Raw genomic sequence first — 12,189 nt, 5'->3', positions numbered from 1 at the left:
CATAAACAAATGTACTGTTACTTGGTCAGGTCCCACAGATATCCTATAGATGCAATGGGTCAAGGGTTTCATGTGCTATGACAGGCATGGTTCTAAATCTGAATACCTGTGCCCAAAGTTAATCACAAGGGGATTATTACTCGTTTCCCTCTCCTACTATATCAGTTTTGGATTTGGGGATAGGGGCATATCCATGGAAATATATCTGGGTTTCAGAGTCATGAATATATCCCAGCCCTTCATTATTGCCATGTTGACCCCTGTTACCCCATGACGGCCAGCCGATTGACACAATACCCGTGTGTTCCAATACTCTGAAGGGACCATTGTTCTTTAAAGAAAAGCATCTTCTCTACGTCACACTCAATGAAATGCCTAGTTTTTCAGTGAATAAAAATTTTAGGTCATCCACACCATGGCCAGTGTGGCTCCCAAATGAGTGTTCTATAAGCAGGCTCTGTGCTCAGCGATCCTTTTTTAGTGACCTGGTGGACGTTTCTGTGTAAGGCAGAGCCTGGGTAATGACTCAGTAAGGTCCAAACCATGGAGGGGACTCTGTGGACCAGGAATGCCAGCCTACCAAGTCCTTTGGTGAGAGAGGTATGCTGTTAGAGGCAGTAAAGGGTGGAATTTGCAAAGTCTCCCTCCAAGACATGCCCCTTTTCTGATCCTCAGATGACAAAGCCGTTGAAGTCCCAGGAATATGGTAAGGTACATCTTCATTTTTTTTCCCAATGAGCTATTTCTCAGCTAAACATGAGCTCAATGGCAGCGGATCCTGGTACTTGTAAGAAACCTACAAGCACATTTTTCTTGGCTGCCATCAAAAACTGAATAGACATTATCAGCATTTACAGTCATTTTGCCACTAAGAATGCTCTGTCAGACTTGGCCTGTTATCGCTTGGGTCTAGATGACCATTTATCAGGAATAGACATGTTAGTTTACCTGGAATAAAGCAAGACTTTCTTCAAAATGAGTCATTACCAAGAGAGGACAGCCCTTCTAGCCTGTAAAGGGAGGCTTTCAGTGCATTGGAACTATGGGTTTTAGGTCCTGAAGAAGGCGTTGGACTTATTGATCGCCGAAACATTGTGCTATGGTTACATCGAGCTGCCCTTACTAATGAGTCTGATGCGTTGTTGGTGACTCTGGACCTTATCAACAAGGCTAATATATAGCACTCATCATTTTGAATGCAATGATTTCTCAATCAAATAATTTACTATATACAATAAATTATCAAATGTGAATTTCTTGTTTTAATATTGTATTATATGTGTCTGCATTACCTTGCACTTCACACTTGTCTTTTAATGTAGATTCTTTTTGTTTGCCTTACAAATGATAGGAGATCAATTTTGATTTGTCAACAAATGTTACGAATTGTGATATTGTTTTTATTTGAGAGGTATGCTCTTTTGATTGAGGAATTGTTCCTCACGTCTTGTATAACTAAGACATAGGACTGTTTGTGCCAGTAATTTAAGGTTTCCTGATGGATTACAGAAATAACAAATGCCTAAGGCGTCTGTAAATATTTTGCGACAGGAACACTCGCTTTGTAGTTTTATGTTATTTCCCCAGTTCCTGGCTGTGTAGGGGACTCCTTCCCTTCTGTATGAAACAGGTCATAGGTCAGCGGGATACCAAAGTTAGCTAGGAGGTCCAAGCCAATTGTCAACCTTCACCTAGTACTCCAGTATGCTAGTTAGGTGCCACCTGGAGACTCACTAACAAAAATCATGGAGTACTGCTAACACTATCCCTGGGTTAAAGTGCCGACTATCTAACGAAATAAAAGAGACATTGGTAGCATTCCAATGCAAGTGTTTGGGCACATACGTACTCTCTTATAGCTTATAGCTTATATAGGTTCTGTGTCTCTACATCAACATGAGTTTTTTTAAATCATTTTTTTAAATGAAATTATTTTGTTTCTATATTTTGGGGGGTCCCTCCAAACTCCCCTTCCCCTTTCATATAAACCCTACCCCGTCCCCACCCCTTGTGACCCCTTACCCCAGCCCCATATATTTCGATGAGTTTTTTCAAAATAATTGTTTGGGATAAATCAACGTGATACCCTTAGATTACTGCAGAGCACCATTCCTTTCTGCAGCGTCCCGAACGCCAGAAAGGACCTTTACAGCAACTCATTAACCAAGACCAACAAATGCGTCCAAGAAACACAGTAAAGAGCTATCCATTGCTGTGGAGTCCAGTATGCCAGAAGGGACCCCCGAGGAAAGATGCAGAGTGTACTGAAGAGCTGCGAACACGGCAGGGCTGCTCTGTGGCATAGCCTTCCTTACCAAGGGATCCTGTTTGCCAGATGGGATCCCTGCCTACACTCACCGATGTGGAAAAGAGATCCAGAGATGCAGGAGCATTCAAAGCCACTGAGAAAATGTGTAGCCTTGAGAATGTGATTGAGGTATAGAAGCGTGCTGGGTGCTATATCACCGAGACGTGAGTAGAATCAAGATTCAGGGAGAGATCGGTATCCCAAATAGACCGAATACCTCTTATGCAGTATAGATTACTGCATCCTGCTGGCTTTTCCCTAGAGCATTCTGAGATTGCATACCCTTTTTGTAGTAGATAACCCCCCAATTCCCATGATGGGGTTATATCACAATTCCCATCCTGATAAGAATATGCTTTGAAGCCATATTTTCGTGTCACGTGTTCTGTTGCCCTGTCACAGTTCCCGTAAGGTACTAAAGTTTTGGATCCTGTTTTAAATTGTCAGAAACTGAAGATGCCACAGTGAGCACGACCCATTACATTGTCAGTGCCCTACCACCTAGCTTGGTGATCCGTGCCGGCTGAGAGTGTTCTCGTCTTCACCAATTGATCAATTATTTTCCTGGTCCATTCTAAAGCAAACCTTGCTTTGGGTAAAACATTTGCTCCCACGTTAGTATTGTTAAGTCTCCCCTCCCTTCCAGTACCCTGAAATCAGGGCATAGGAAAACGAGTGGGAGACCTTACTGGTGTCCTCACTTTCTCTCCCTTAGTGAAAAGCTCAAAGAGAAGTACAAGTGCAATCAAGAATTGGCACATTCTGGTGCCCACCATTGCCTCTTGGCTATTTTTCAAAACATTCAGAGAAAAGGGATGGCAGTGCCTGCCACCGCAAAAATGTACTGCATGGGTTCCAGGGTCCTGTGTTCTCGGGATGCCTCAGGCTGCCGGGCATCGGAATGGGTGGGTGCCAAAAAACGAGGGAAATTCCTTTTCATTTTTGCCCCCACATCTGCTTCAATCGCAATGAATGTCAGTGCTCCGGATCCACAGTATTTCTCTTGGTGGTTACTGAGGGGGGAATGGCATGTTTGGTTGTGAGTCCTGATTTGGAGATGAAGTGAGTAAGGTGGTTCCCTCTCAGTTTCACGGTAGGCACACCTCATTGTCACAGAACTCCAGAGATTGAGTGAGTCACTACAGAACCCACCGATCATGGGTGCAAGTGCTCCTCAATTGAATCTACAGCCAACTTAAAATTCACATCAGTTATGGCCGTTATCAATACTTGAACGGATCAAAATTGGTTGAGTTTGAATGCGTCTAAAATGGAAATAATACACTCAGGCACCCCTCCTTGCATACCAAAGTCAGAGTGTTCATTTATCCATATTGTCAAATGCCAAACGTAAAAACACTAGGTGTGTTCTTTGACCCCCAACATTTCTATTATATTAATGTTATCATATCTCCTTTTCCTCCTACGTGCGATTGTTTAGGAAAATTCAACCATTTTAACCAGAGTAGCATCTTGGACTTGGACATTATTGGCTCCAAACAATATGATTGCATCTCACTTTATTCTGTGTTGCACTTAACTCCAAATTCCACGGTTCCAAATTTGATAGAATGAAGAATCTCGCATAGTTACCAAATCCCCTTCATTTGATCAGACCACAAATAGTCTACATAATTTGCCCTGGCTACCAGTACAATGGAGAATTGTTTTGAAAACTGCTGCAGTTACTCATAAATCTGTGATCGGGAAAATACCTAAATTCCTAAACAACTCAGTGGCCCTGTATCATCCAAGTACCAATCTTAGGTCGGCATTTCTAAACTTTTGGTAGTCCCCCAATCTAATCTTAAAAGTGTGGGTGGCAAATCATCTGTAGTCCCATAGTTTAGAACAGTCCTCCATTACCTTTTAGACAACAATCTAATTATGATCTATTTAAGAAGCGACTAAATACCTAATTATTTCGAAAACGCGCCCTCTTCTAGCTTCATAGCACAGTCTAATGACTAAGTTCCTAGCATTCTCTTTTGTCTAGCGCTTAATGCCCACTGCCCTTTAGAGCGTTATGAATAAAAAATGAACGTAGCATAACAATTGTTGTTTTTTATCTTTCGCAGGGGCTTGGATTCTCCATGCCGCAAACGTGCACGAGTATCTGTGCAAGCACAAATCGCTCTTGCTTGTTCGATTCTTAGAATGCAGCAGTCGGTGTGTTACATGTGGAGCCTCCAAAGAAATGTCTGCGTCCAGGCTGCAGGAAAACTCAGTTATGTGCCTTTGGAGGGCCCAGTCCACTGTCCATTCGGAATATCTACCAAAGAGAACAGAGCTTTTGTGTTGCATTTTTACAATATTTTTGTTTCCCACTTGGTTGTACTTACTCCCAATTCACCACTGTTAGCCCGATATGCCTCCAACTCTCTTCATGGAAGAAGAAGGGGTCTCAAGGAGGATAGTTTAGATATTTATATCTTAGTGGGCAAGAAGTTAACTGGGGAGAGGGAGTCTTACAATTTGTGTTTATTTTTCTTAAAAGTATGTTTGTCGCATGTCTCCTCACTTGATATAAATGTTAACGAGGAAAAAGGATGAGGTGATGAAAAAAATATTCTTTTACTTAGCTCTAACATTGTTGAAGGATTTTTTTATTAATTCCCCTTTATGTTTTTGGAATGTACTCATGAATATTTACGGTGGAGGCACTATCTGTTCCTTTATCAAAATTCACCCTTAGGAGTGTGATAATATTTGGAAGGGGAGGGGCTTTCTGGAGTTGTAGTGAATCGAAGGTAGAGGGAGTGTCAAAATCTGAGACGTTCACGCAAGTGGCAGGAGCACCATTTGTGATGGGATGAAGATCCTTAACTGACTTTTCATCAAGGTCCATGTGGACGCAGTTATTTCCTTTTCATCACCTGATGAGAAGCTGAACTTGAACATATTGCTGAGTGAACATTTATTTCATATATAGCAAATGATCTGGGCGAACCCGGTGAAACAAAAAGACCCAACAATTTTAGGATGATTAAAACATAAACAACACATTTATAGTCGGCCTGTGATTCACTTCTCGAGCCCCTTATTTTCGTTACATACAGATTTTTTATTAAAACCTTTTGTAACACAGGTGGCGTCATACATAAAGAACACCACTCGGGCTTTGAACATACTTGAAACCGTTGTAGTAGGTGAATCGTGCATTTTCGTGAAAATGGATGTAGAAGCCCTCTACACCTTGATTCCTCAAACAGAATGCCTTGATGTTCTGTGCTTTTTCCTGGACAAAAGAGAGGACACTGGAACTGTACCCACCAAATTCATCTTAGAATGCATCAGGCTAGCCATGACGGAGCATTTCTTTCTATTCAAGAATAAATTATTCAAACAATTCAAAGGTATGAGCACCGGCGCCACTTTTGCATCTGGCGTGGCCAACTTATTCATGGCTGATTACGAGGTGAAAAATATTTACGCAAATACTAATCCGTACAAGCCTTTCATCCAGACCTGGCTGCGTTATATTGACGATGTACTCGCCATCTGGACAGGCACAGAGGACCAACTTAAGACATTTCTTGAGTGGCTCAACTAATGCGATGGTCACATTGAATTCACTATGGTGTGGGACCACCATGCCATAGATTTTCTAGATCTACACATATATAAATCAGGTGTGGGTCTAAAGACTGAACTGTTCTGCAAAAAAACAGATTGGAAATACCCTTTTGCATTACAACAGCTGTCATCCGGTGGGTCTTAAGCACAATCTTCCATAAAGCCAATTTTTGAGAATCCTAAGAAACTGCACAGATCAGGACACGTTATAAAAACATTCAGAAGGATTGCAATGATGACTTCTTCAGAGACGATACCCGAAAAAAGCAGTAAAACACACGCAAAACGGGTAGCCAATACCCCAAGGGAAGTCTGCCTCACGCCAAAGAGACTGGTGTGTGCGACCTCTTTCAGCCCTATCAGCAACATTATGAAGTGTACCATTAACAAACACTGGGATCTTATAAAGAATACCGGTCCAAGAAACCATTTTTTGCCTTAAAAAAACAGAAACCTGAGAGAGCATCTTGTCCACACATATCAGGATCCCGGGATATAACCATCATTGGAGAGAATGTGGAGATTACCACCAGTGAGAGTACACCACAAATGTGGGATGTGTGTAGCAAGCCAATACACTGAGACCAAACATTCATTCCACTATGAAAATGTACACTGGGATCTTAATACACACACCAATTGCAACAGTAGAATAGTGATATACATCATTCAGTGCCCATGCGATCTAGTGTACGTTAGCAATACTAAAAGACCTGTCAAACAGAGGATCTCGGAGAATCGCTTCTGCATCAGACACCTAGTGGCAGACAAACCACTCATGGACCATTTCAGACAACTCAAACACACAGATCAAGATCTGAAGTGATTTGTCCTCCAAACCGTCAGCCTCAGCAGGAGAGGAGGATACAGTGACGAACTGTTACGTGAATTAGAACAGAGATGGATTTACTGTTTGGACAGTGTCCGTCAAGGTCTTAATGTGGCCATTAAATGGAACGGACTATTGAATTGTTAACCCCATAGATTCTTCAACAGCACAGGTTTTCACACACATGTAGACAAGATGTAGGGGTAAATATATATGCTAAGTGGCCTCCTGCATACAAGCAATCAAATACAATCTTGTGAGAGTCAACGTATCGAGACCTCCTTATTTGGCTCCTTTTTCTTTTCTGTATACACTACGTGGCCAAATGTAAGTCATACATATGTACAGACAGAAAATTAATGTAAGATGAACTCTGCTCATGAATAGATAGACCATGAATGTGAGATGTTTTCATGTTAATGTGACCGAGAATCAATACAGTATTGTGAGATGCATTCATGCAAATGTGACCTACCCACATGCACCACACGGGTACCGCATCTAGAGCTGGACGTGGGCACCAGCCACTGACAGTCAGATCGGCATAGATAGGGGCACACACCAGTCAGAAGTATGCAGGAGAGCACTCACTTATTGATATTGATATTTTATTTCTATTGCACTCATACACAAGTGTTTCAGGGCGTGAAAAAGGCTAGTCTTCCCATACCGGGAGTCAAACCCGGGCCACCTGGGTGAAAACCAGGAATCCTAACCACTACACCATATGGGAGGCTGTAACCTTATTAAACTTATTAAACTTATAGGAACAGGACCCAGGTGTAGGATGCAGTGTGTCTAACAGCAGAATATCACTGCCCGTCATGCCCCCTTGTCTGATTTTCTCTGATTATTTCAGATTTTTTCAGATAGTTTCTGTGCATTCATATGGTTTATGGTTATAAGACCGAAAAAATAAATCTCGAAAAAATAAATCTCGAAAAAAAAGGCCGAAAAAAAAGTCGCATTTTTTTTTAATGACGTTTTTTATTCGAAATGGGGGGGGGTTCCCCCCCCAACCCCTCTTTTTGAATTTTTTTTTTTTACCATTTTTTTTAAAATCCCGGACACCAAAATTAAAAAAAGAGAAGATTTTGACCGACCACCCATTCATATACTTAGAAAACTCTGCATAAATCGTGGTGGCATTTTACCCAGGAAGACCCGGCAACTAGTGTTGGCAGGGCCCATTTGATTATTGAATGGACCATTCTGAGATGGGCACTCGCTCTGAAAATTCACCTCGCAGAGCCGTGGCAACATGTTGCCATGATGACTAGTCCGGCAAGCTTCTTGCTATTACGGCCTTCCTCTCGGCCCGGCTTCCATGACAACGCCGGCACATCACTCACACCAAGAATCGCTGAGTTCACAGTCACTGAAATTCATACATTGACTAAGGTAAAGACCACGGATGGGTCCACAATTGAGGGATACATTATCCTTTATTATAACGGCACGATTCACTCCTCGAAGCTAGAGCCTTTCAGGATCGCACAAGCGCATAGCTGTAACTCCCAGTACCATGTGTTTATCCCAGAACTTTAATGGACTCGATAGACTGCCACTATCACCAGCCCTCACGGCGTACGTGGGGAATACAGACAGAAATAGTCACGCATGCACTTTTGATTGGATCTCAATGGGTACCCTGCAATGGGATGCACCTAAGTCAGCCATCTTGCTGCTTATTTTATTAGGTGTGGTTATTGACGAGGGGACTGGGACCGCAACAGGACCAGACTCAACGTGTCGCCTGATAAATACAGACTTCAGGTAAGACTCCTCACAAACGCGGTAGGCTTTCTTCTCTCTTTCCCCCAGGATGTCATTGAGCGGGATGTTATTACTGAAGGTGGAGGCGGGCCCTGTAATCACAGCCTGTCTCTATTTTTGTGTTTTTTCATAGGAGATTAGTACTCCACTCCCGAATCCACTTAGTTCGGACCAGGACTGCCACAATTTGAAGCGCTGATCGAATATTGATTTTTTTTACGTGCTAGAAAGGTTGAAGCATGATAAGTTCCCCTAGGGGACACAGTTCTAGCTACTTTTTGAGCTGATTATAATTAAATCCCGGAAACAGACCCGTACTTAGCACATTTCATTTATCTTTGTAGAATACCATCACAGGAAAGCTCGTCTGACCCATGATCCCAATTCCCTGTCCTCATGAAGGCCGTCTTATTCACAGCCATCAGAGTAGGCTGAAAGGCCGAAACACAGGTGTGTCGACTTTTTATACTGCGCAGTGTTTATCAGATACACTGGGCACTACGTTTATGTTGTCTAAACCAACATTAATACAATTCCCCATAAAACAACAAGGGGATGTACTGATGAGATGCTTTCTACTCTGAATGTATACTAAGTGGTATTACGATATATGTTTTTACTGTATGTTTTCTGTTTGGAATGTTTTGGGTTCACTTACCTGTGATAACCACCAACATGAATTAATTGTAACATGTGTTGTTTATGTTTTAATCATCATTAAATTGCTAGGTCGTTTTGTTTCATCGGTTTCACCCTGATCATTTGCTATATATAAAGTTTGTATTACATGGAGAGATCAGGGAATAGCCAGACACCCCATTTTTTGCCATATCAGTGAAAACTTAAGCCAAGCCTGACTCTTGCCCATCATATAGCCTAGAGCTCCCTGCCTTCCTCTGCAGTGTCCTCAGGAGCACATGATGCTCTGAAGGTGGCGTGGTGAGCTGGCATACAGCAAAAGGAAGATGGGCTCCTGCAAGGTTGGCAGGTGGATTTGGGGACCTGGGCTCTGCTCTGCCACAGGTGAGACCTAGATACAAAGGAGAACCGTATTTGTTCTGTGTATGCCATATACAGTCTTCTGTGACCATTGTAATCATTGTGGGGACACATTAGGCTATACTATGAGATGTTAGGCTATGCCATGCTGTGCCAGGTTACGCTTAGACAGGGTGTACAATTTGCAGTGAATTGGCCAGGGCATCCCTTTGGACTGCCCACTGACACGTAACAGGGATTCAATATATAGTGGCACTCAGCCTGCCACGAGGCCATATACAAGGCTGTCGGGCTTGCACCATACACATGCAATTGACATAGGCAGTCACATGCCATTTCACAACCACACACATCTCAACAACAGCATTGCCATGCTGCTTGGTACTACCCTACTATACTCCACCCATTTGTGATGCTGTTCTACATGCACACACCCAGAACTGTTCCATGTTGCAGACTGAGGAAGCCGGTATGAAAAAGACATGTAATATAACTTAGCATAGAGGAGTTGGAAGATGTTCTTGCATTAGCTGTTTCTGAAAGCATGTCATGGCTTCTGGAGAGTCATGCTGGCTTCCCCCGCCTTGCCATCCTTTGCCAGGCAGTGCATACTGGCCACGTGGGTCCAGGGATTCCTCCCAGCAGGCCGCTGGCACCCAGGGCTGGCTTTAGGAAGATCCAAGAGGCCTGAGGCTAGTGAGAAGAAGTCCCTCATAAAAACCAATCCCTCAACTCCCCTTTGAATATGCCTCCCTTCTGAGGTCCGTGACAGAGGCGGGCGAAGAGGGCAATATTTGGCTTCACCTTATGCAATATTGGCCTGTGTAATTGTGTACTAGTGAAGCAAGATAACACATATATGTAATTCGGCATAGCAATCTTAATTTCCACCCCCAGCACTGTTTAGAACTTAGTTTGCTGGGTTCTCTTCCAAGTTATACATCCTAAATGAATGCAATTTTGGGAACCAAAAGATTTGCACCGTTCAACAATTTGTATGGAAATCCCCTCCAGGTGTGATCCTGCATGTGTTTATTGATGCCACATATCTTGCCAAAATCCCTAAACTGAATGCTGAAGAAAAAATGTGTGTATGAGTGTTGTGTGTCATCACCCCTCCTGGGAGCATGGTAGCTCCCAGGATGGGTGCAATGGTCACATGGTGCTCACCATGTGACCAACCTAAGAAAGAGGACGGCCCGTTTCCGGCTCGTCAGTATAAGAGAGAGCTGCCTCCGGTGTTGTTATTTCTGGCACCATGCTGGTGCTGCACCGCGTGCAGCAGGCCCAATGGCGGGGCCCTGCGCTGGGACAGTGCCCCTGCTGGGCAACACCGTCCCCCATTACGGTATGGGCCGTGTGACAATGGCTGCCTGTGCAACCCCGGCCTGGGTGCCCCCAGAGCCGGGCTGCGGTGAGCTGGGTGCCCCCAGCCCACGTGTCCCCGGTGATCCGGAGCGAGCAGGGTGACCTCTGCCTGGTGTCCGCTGCATGGTTGCAGCCTCATGGTGCATGTCGGATGCCCTGACATCTGCTGTGGCCCGTCCCGGTGACTCGGTAGCGGGCCCCACCACAATGAATTTACTTCTGTCTCAAAGCAAATAACTTTCTGAATAACATTTGGGTGTAATAGCTTCTGGAACATTCTCTATTCCTTCTCATGCTCCACTTTTCATCCTTGAGCTTCTCAGCCTTTTCTTCTTCCTTCTACATGCCCGAGCCGCATCCGAGACACCCCTTCTCTCTTCTTTCCTTCCGCAATCACAAGCATGCTACTTCACCTCTCCTCCTGGAGACGCATATGCTTCTCTAGTTTCTTGCACACACTCTACCTTCTGCTCTCCATTCCTGCACTTACTCCTTCGCGTTGTACTGCCATTTCTGAGCCCTCGCCTTTTTTCCTCTCACCTCAGCTCTATTCTTCTCTAACAGAGCACCCACTCTTCTGCTCACGCCTTCTCTTTGCTTCTGTACTCCTGTGATCTTTTATTATATTTATTACTCTTCATCAATTGCATTTCTTCCTTCCTCCCCAATAATGAGCTCCCTCCTGTCACCTCTTTTTGCTCCCTCTCCTCAGAGCAAAAGATCTGAGAGGCACCTGAGGGGTTGTGGCTGGGCGTTGCCACTTCTTAGGGGTGCACTCGTACTATGCCCCTGGCTTCTGAACAACATCATATACCCAGTACTTTTACAAAGGACAACACATCACTTTTGGAAGTAAACAGGCCGCATTTTATTACAGAATATTTCAAAGCACTTATGAAGGGGACCCACTAGTTCTTTTACATCTTGCATCGGCGGGAACGCAAGAGGGGGATTCCTGGGCCGGGCACACTTATAAATATGCTGCCTCGACTGGATGCAGGTAAGTGTTACCCCGCGTTACAGTGCCCTGCCCCCCTCGAATTCCCCCGGAAGTCCACCTGAGAGACTGAGGCCTCCGCGCGAATAGCGCCGCTCCTGCAGGGCCACGGTGGCGCCTCCAGTCTCCAGGATGCTTACCAGATGATATGACCTCAACTAAAACTGCTACATACAAAATGGACGATGGCGGCATTGGCTATCCCAAATATAAAGAAGCGAAAACCAGTTTTGTACAATGATTTGAGGTCTGAAAATCTCTCGGTTTTCCCCAAAGGCCAGTGTAAACAGTCCACTGTCTCCTCCCACAAGCTCCTGGTGCTGCCTGGCCCACTCA

At 44.1% G+C, this 12,189-nt stretch overlaps 1 protein-coding gene and 1 non-coding gene across 6 annotated transcripts in view; both read right to left on the bottom strand.

The window, feature by feature from the left end:
• LOC138453031 (protein kinase C and casein kinase substrate in neurons protein 3-like) overlaps nt 1-12,189 on the bottom strand; it is a 170,928-nt gene that overhangs the window by 37,266 nt on the left and 121,473 nt on the right. The window lies entirely within an intron of this gene.
• Nucleotides 7,375-7,446, bottom strand: TRNAE-UUC (transfer RNA glutamic acid (anticodon UUC)). The gene has a single exon. It is a non-coding gene; the product is annotated as a tRNA-Glu (tRNA).

Source organism: Ambystoma mexicanum, chromosome 1p, assembly GCF_040938575.1.
Source record: "Ambystoma mexicanum isolate Mex_15411 chromosome 1p, UKY_AmexF1_1, whole genome shotgun sequence".
In the NCBI taxonomy this organism is placed as follows: Eukaryota; Metazoa; Chordata; class Amphibia; order Caudata; family Ambystomatidae; genus Ambystoma; species Ambystoma mexicanum.
Note: the sequence above shows the minus strand (reverse complement) of the source record. Positions and strands in the feature narration are given on the sequence as shown.